The sequence below is a fragment of the Vicugna pacos genome, chromosome 2, assembly GCF_048564905.1.
Source record: "Vicugna pacos chromosome 2, VicPac4, whole genome shotgun sequence".
NCBI classification, from domain to species: domain Eukaryota; kingdom Metazoa; phylum Chordata; class Mammalia; order Artiodactyla; family Camelidae; genus Vicugna; species Vicugna pacos.
In genome coordinates this window covers 59,363,342-59,371,470 of record NC_132988.1, presented here as the reverse complement: position 1 = coordinate 59,371,470, position 8,129 = coordinate 59,363,342, and positions in this window count along the sequence as shown.

Sequence of the window (8,129 nt, the reverse complement as noted above, 5' to 3'; positions counted from 1 at the left end):
GCAGTTTATTAAGTAAGTTTCAGTTTCCCTGGTTATATTAATGTCTTTGGGTTTTAATTTTCTCATCTATAAAATGGAATGACACTAGATATTTCTCAGTCCTAACATTTTATGATTCTCAGCAAAAATTGGCAAGAAAGACAGGAAAAGGGTGGTTACAGTACCTCAAACCAAAAAAGACCCTCTGTGCTTAGACAGTGGAGAATGGCCACTAGGATCTGCTATTAATTTACTCCACATTCTGCCAACCTAATGCAGCCTAGGATCAGTGCTGGTATATCCAACTGGTCAATAGTGGGTTTTGCTGTAAGAAAGTTTTCTTACTGTGTTGGTTTCTGAGCTTAAGTCAGTTTATGGATACTTCTTAATCCATTAACTTAGTTTGAAGACTGCCCTTGAGTCACTATCATTTACACTATGGCAGCATGCAGGAATTACTAAAGGGGAGAAATTACTGGCAAACTGTCAGCACAGCCCCCTCATTGCCACAAAACAGGTTATTTTGAGGGGCTAGGAAACCATTAAGCAAATTTATACTAGTTAGTTTACTTCAGTCTGCACCCTTGTGTCGTTCAGCATGTCATGATACCTTAAAAGGAGTAAAATATGTGCCATCAAAGGGCTTTTTGACTTCTATGTGAGATTAAATGCAGGATTTTTTTAAGTTCCACCATCTCTTTTTTGCCCTCTTTAAAACAGCAGCATGTTCTTCAGTTACCAAGACAAAGTAAAGTTTAACACATTCTATATTTTTAATCACCATAAACAGCAAGCCCTGCCAATCAATAGAACTTTAATGTGTGGTTCCCCATAGTCTAAAATTATGTTACTCGTGACACTTTCCATGATAACCAAGAAGTGAAGTACAGATGCAATCATGTGTGCTTGTGTTTCTTGACCATTCAGACACTCCTTGCAAAATGGAGATCAAGGCGAGTTTCCTACAGATGACTAACTTGGAGCTCCAGCTGTGCCAGACATGGCAGAGTGGTTACTGCTCCACTGATTAGGCACCCAGCACTCAAGCTGAGGAGAGCTGTTTTGTAGAACAGCCTCTGATCATTTACACTGGCCTCCCTCCCACTTGGCTCTGTCTCATGGAGCAATAGAATCATTTCCACTCTTTCTCAGACTGTTCCATTTTCTGTTGGCTGCTCTCCTCCTCCCAGGGGGATTGTTTTCTCTCAACTGTCAAAGAGTAATTCTTAAACAGTAAAAACAAGACTTCAGACTCATGTGAATTGAATAGATAGCACCTGCTTGCTCTTAATGTGTCTGTCATGTTGTCTGCCCATTGATGGCCTGTAGTGGCTGGGGAACAGCTGAAGGTTAATATTTCAACACCATGTTGGAATAATGCCTCACTTTTTCCCTTCATGTCAAAGACCACCCATCAATAGTCTCTCATTTAGTACAAGAGTTTCATGATCTGAACACTCGTAAGTCTACAGCATATTTAATACACCTATGGCTTAGACCTCAGGTTCCTGTTTTTCAGAAGCTTCCTTTGGGTTATTGGATAATTCTCAGAATTCACCTTCTGAGTAATCAAACTAGTGGGAGAATTTCATTGGTCTTAGTATTCTCACTGGTAGGTGCAATAGGTATGATATTAATCACAGACACCGTCAGTATCTCTGATGTAGTGTTGGTAAATTTGAGAAAACTGAGGCCACACACTCAAAAAAGACACATGTGGTAACGACCACATCATCAGGTGATTTTGGAAGTAAGAGACTGCCAAGATCCCTCTAGCTTTTCAGTAAGTGCCTGGAAAATAGCAGGTAATCATTGCATGAGTGAATGAATTCGGAGAACAAGGGCACTTTTTTGGTTGGTTGGGTTTTGCCTTCCCTGAGAAACAGCAACAGAGCAGACTCAAATTTGCTTAGGAGCACTGACACTTTTCTAGAGTTTCTTCCTTTCCTGCCTAAAGGCAAGTATCTCAGGATAATTGTATTTCAGACTATTCATGGCTGCTGTAATCCTATGCCAGCCCATATAGCTTCTTTTTTATTCCTTTATATTCTTATAGTAATAGTAACTAGCCCTTATTTTGCAGGTACAACAAGCTGGGCACTGTTTTAAGCACTTTACATGTATTAACTGAATCCTTAGAATAACCCCATGCAGGAGGTATGTACTGTTATTAACCTGCATTTAGAGTTGAGGATGCTGAGGCACAAGTAACTTGTGCATTCACACAACTAATGAGTGACAGAGCTTGATTCAAACAAACACAAACCCCAACACCCTGTGGATTTGTTTAATTATACAGTAAAACTGACTCTTTTCAATGTTTTATGGGTTTTAACATACATATAGGTTCATTTAATAACCACCGTAATCACAATACAAAACAGTTCCACCAGCACCCAGGTTTTCAACCACCAAACAACACTTCCTCTGTGTACTAGAGCCCCTCACAAGCCTAAAGCAAGAAACTATTCAGCCTTACGAGGGAAATGTGTTATTTCAGAAAAGAAAGGCAACCCACTTTGAAGACCTCCAAAGGTAATGACACAATGTCCTTGGAAACACTGTTACTGCCTCTTAATTCCCTTTCTAGCTTCCTTTGAATCCTCCCATTTACAATTCCACCCTGAGAATATTTCTCAAAGCCAGTATGTGCATGCCTGTGTGCGTGTGTATCTGATGTGCTACACCCTTGCTGTCTTACTCCAGCAATGCTGCCTAAACCTAAACTGGGGTCCCACAGTAATTTCCGTGTTGTCTTACTGTCTTAGGTAGCTTTAAATCAAACAAGCCTGCTTTCATGGCCAGCTGGGAGTCTTTTCACATCGCTGGTGAGCTTTGCCAAGTAACATGGACAGATCACAGTATTATCACAAAATTCTGATGAAGAAAATAGGAAATTACATACACAGTAAATTTGAAATACAAACATCCAAAGAATTACACCACTAAACTATCCTAAAATAGAAGCTGTGATTTAAAATCCTTGCCCTATTTTAGTATACGGGAGAACTGGAGGTCCCTATTTATTCACAAATTGGATAGCTCCAAAAACCAAATCTGGCCCTCAATTTGTTTAAATGGCTCGTCTTTTCTACTCATGTAGGACTCATCCTGTTTCCTGTTCCTTTTCACATTTTACTTTCACTAAAATGGGATCCTGGTTGCCCATTTAAAAGCTTTTTAATAATCTCCAGTTCTCCTCAGCATTTAACATCTGGCCTAAAAAGATTTCTCTCTTTCCTGTCTTTGACTTTAAACTATGGTTAAATATTCAATAGGAAGGAAATTAGAGAAATGGGCACTACTTTCCCTAAAATACCAGATAGAAGGTATATTTAATTGAAACACTAGCTAAAGAAAATATCTTTTTCTTTCTGTGCACAAGTAAGGCTATTAGGGAAAGGGAATTCTGAGGAATGTGTTGAAGATTTGCAGCACGGCAGCGGGGATGAGGCTGTTCAACAAAGGGAAACAATGCTTAATGGTCCCTGCACCCACGAACTCCCCTGTTCAGCATGGCTTCAGTCTCTTCTAGGTGTAGTTGCTCGTTTGTTAAATGCTTCTTTTTAACTAGACTGAGGGCATAATTAGGTTTGTAGCCACATCTACTGCTGAGTAACTAACCACCCCAAAACTCAGTGACTTGAGCTTTCATTTGCTCCCATTCTTTAGTTTGGTAGTTTGATCTAGGGGTTCTTCTGCTCAATGGGGATATGCATTTGCAGACCTCACTCCATGTCAGGAGCTTCATCTGGGATGGTTCTTAGAGCTGGGAAACCTGGGCCTGTTTCCATGGGTTACTCTCACCTATCATCTCCCCCTAAGGTAGGCCAGTTCAGGCTTGTTCACAAGGTGATCATACTCAGAAAGAGCATGAGAGTAGACGCTGCAAGGCCTCTGGAGGCTGGAGCTTAGAAATCACGCAGTGTCACTGCTGCACTGTATTGGTCAAAGCAAGTCGCAACAGCAGCACACATTCAAGCTGACTGAAGGGCTGCAAAGAATCTGTGGCCACTTTTGTCTACCACAAGGTCTCAGCATGTTCATCATCTTGAGGAAGATGCAGTATAAAATGCTGTGTGTTCTGACCACTATGAAGAGACTCCACTGTCAATTTATCAAATGAGAAATTTGACGCTGACTTCAATTTACCTCAGGACTCAAGATACATGGAGTAGCTACGTGACTGATGAAACAAGGGAGCACAAGGCTGTTGAATTTTATCATACATCTTTTAGGAACAGTTTGTTCTTCACTGTGCATGTCTTACATTCATAAATTTAAAGAGAGAAAAAGCCCATTCAGATACAAATCTAGGCTATCTCCCCTCCCAACCAACCAACCCTCAAGGAGCACTTACACTAGCAGAAAGCTACCTTGGGAAGTCAGTTAGCTGCATGGTCTTGTTAGAGAAGGTAGTGCGAACACAGATGTGAAGGACTTTAACATCCCTAAATAGCATCATATCACTCTCCAAGGAGAAAGGAGGTTTTAGACAGAATCCAAGCTGATGACCCTGAGGCCCTACAAACCCTTTTCCTGATTCTACAAACAAGGAGAGGGATGGAGTGACACGGGTTGGAAAAGTCCCTCTCCTCACATTGGCCACCTACCAGCATTTCCCCATCTCTAATGCCAAACAAGCAGACAGAAACCCACGTGGGCATATTTGTTGCTCTTACCACTTCCTGCTGTCTGGAGTGGACGGCTTGTTGCTGTGTGTCTCCACCACTCCCAAAGGCTTCTGGGAGACCCGGAGACAGGTACCTGCTGCCAAGTGTCTGGAACTTGAGTGATAGTCTAATAAATGGATCAGATGGGACAAATATCAGGTTGTACAATACAGCAGGCTCATAGGGCCCAAGAACCAAGGATGTTTTAACATAAATCCAGCTCTTAACTTTAAATGATGATATAGGTTCTGCTGTTTTTAAATAGCTACCCACATAATGAATATTGTGGTGTATCTAAAAATTCCACTTATGCTTTATTTCAGAAACAGGCATAAGTGGAATCAGGGAACAACTGGTTTACACTAGTTTTCTTTCACCTCAAAAAGGTAAAATTAATCTGACTACTGGTGGTAAGCTTCTTATGGTCTTTAGTAAATATAAACTAGCTAGATGTTATCATATAGAGGGGGGCCTGTTTAAAGAGTGCCCTCTATATCGTGTTAATATAATTAATATATTAACATTAGGCTGAAATGCCTTTGACCACCATCCTGATTGCTCCTTGTATTTATTCAGCACCGATTTCCCCACATAACATTCTTCACTTACTCTAAAAGGCACTGTGATGCAGACCTGCCACTTCCTACTTGTGTGACATCTGTAGGAAGCAAAGTGGGAATAACAACCTACTTAGGGATGTTGACAGGATTAAGCGTTAATGTGATGTGCTTAGAAGAGTGCCTGGTACTTACAAAAGGATTTCTAATTCAATGTCCTATGCTTGTTACTGGACAAACTTGCCTGTCTTACTCGCAGTATCTTTAAGCCGTGCTTTGTTTCATCAGAAACATCTGTGTTCTTCCATGCAAATAAAACTCCTGCTGGACTCCCCACAATGATCCACCAGACATGGCTAATTCCAGCAACTGCTGTAGCTCATGCTCAAGCAGGGACCTCTGTCTCATTAAATTGCAGTTCCTTAATATGCCATCATATGGATAATTCATTCTCCTCAGTAATGTTAGCTGAGTGCCAAGGGGCTATTCCCTTCCACACCAATGCTGAATGTTAAATGAACATGTTGTACATCATTTAAGAAACACTCAATTAAACACCTTGTATATACACATCTTCTATGTCAAAAAAAAAAAAAAACCTTCAACATACAGAGTGCAAGACTTGATTACTACAGCAAATCTAAAAGAAGTTCTATCTTAAGAACATAAGCATAAACATAACTTTTGTGTAAGGTATTATTATGGGTCCCCTGAACAACTCACTTCACACGGTGTCCACTCTCAAGTACTTCCAGAGTGTTAACCACTTTTGGCAATAATTAAAGTGATTAAACCAGATACATCCATACAATGAAATATTATGCAATAGTTATAAAGAATGAGAAAGGTCCTAAATACTGACAAAGATCTCTAAATTCTACTCATTGCAGAATATCAATAATTCCAGTTATGTAAAAAGCATAGAAACCAAGCATTTCAATATGCATACACATATGGAGGTAAAGAGTTAATAGTAAGCCATTAACAGTAGTTAATTCTGAAACAAATGAAAGTAAGATTAGTAGGGAGAGCTAGTCAAAATAGATTTTAACCTGTGTGAATTTCCTGAGTATGTAGTTGTGCCTGCATTATGTGATCTTTAAAAAGTAATTAGAGTATACAAAAAAGAAAGGTGTGAAGTTTTCAAAATCAATATAAAAATTAGAATATTGTTCTCTAAAATTGTCCCTTCTGGAGGTAGAATCTTAACCACTGGTAAATTTCCACAATTTAACCCTTAAGACATTCAATCAAGCTGTCATAAATTTTATAGTACTCTTATGAGATAAGCAGGGAGAAATGATATATCTGAGTTTCAACTATTCAGTGTAAGAGTCTCTCTGAGTCTCATTTAGGGAATTTGAAAGGGCACTCCCCATTGGCTGAATAGAGGTAAAATGAATGAACGTCAGACAACACATGAAACAAGAACTTGGGTCTACGCAGAAAAGGGAAAGAAAGCTCTTCTTGACAGAGAATATCAGTTAAGGTAAGATATAACTGATCCAAGCAAAAATCAATAGATGCTAAAATCACTGGGTTTGTTGAAAAGACAGAGTTTCACTATATCATCCCAGAGAATATTAATTACAAAAGGAAATAATAACTTCAGCAAAGAAATCTGGTAGACAAAATAGTACAAGTTAACACAACGTAATGCACCACTACTAGTATTCTTGCCAAGATGTACAACTTGAATTGAAGCATGAGAAAACAATCAGAAAAATCCAAGTTAAGGAATGTTCTTCAAACAGCTGGCTGGAGTCTTCAAACTCTTAATGCTGTGAAGAAGAAAAACTAAGGAGTTGTTCCAAATTACAGGAAACTGAAGAGATGTGACAACTAAATGCAATGAGGGACTAGGAGCAGGAAGATTGTTAAAAGGGTAGCATTAACAAATTTAGCACAACCTGAACTTAAGATTGTATATTAAGGTCTACATCAATCTTTAATCCTGAATTTGATCATGATAGTGTGATTGCAGAAGAGAATGCACTTATCCTTAGGAAATGCAAATTGAAGTTTTCAGAGATGAAGGGGTATTCCTGTAACTTAATTTCTGGGGGTCCACCATATAACACATACATAATACATAGAAAGCAAATATGAATGGTGGATCCAAATAAGGGGTACATAACATTTCAGGGTACCACTCCTGCAACTCCTCCGTAAGTTTGAACCTTTCTTAAAATAAGTTTCTTAACGAAATCTCTTTCTCAAGACTTGCTATTTTTCCTGCTACTTAGGTGAACTCTCCTTGCCTTGTTAATTCATCCAAATATCCAAGTTTATGAACCAAGATTTCTGCATTACCAGAATTTTAAAATTACAATAAAACTACCATTGTATATTAATTAATTGAAATCAAGAAGAAACACACAAAGAAAGACACCACACACACATTCTTGGCCTGGGCAATTAACAACTATTTGCCCCACTGTGGGCCAGATATTCTTCTAGGTGCACTGAGTGAAGCAGTGAACACAAGATGGAGATTATAATACCGTTTGACACAAAAGCCTACATGTACTTTAACATTAAAAGCTCACTATTTTGAAAGACATGCAAGACATGCAAGACAACAGGTAAATTATACAACTTAATCGTGCCAAATAGAGGAAATATTTTAAATATTTAATATTTATTTGGTTTGTTATCTAGTGGAAAAGTAAGGTCTTACTACTAAAACTACATGACAAGGACTAGGCTAAGTGCTCAAAATCACTTAACGCTCAAAGCCACTCTATGGATTGATGTAACATATGTCCCCACTTTCTGAAGAAACAGGTTTAATAAATTTAAAAATGAATTTCCCAACTATAGTAGTAAGGAAGAGAGGTCCATAGTGAACCCAGTTCTAACTGCAAGGGCCACAAAGCTCCTCATATACCCCAGCATTAAAAATCTTTAAAAAGGCAAT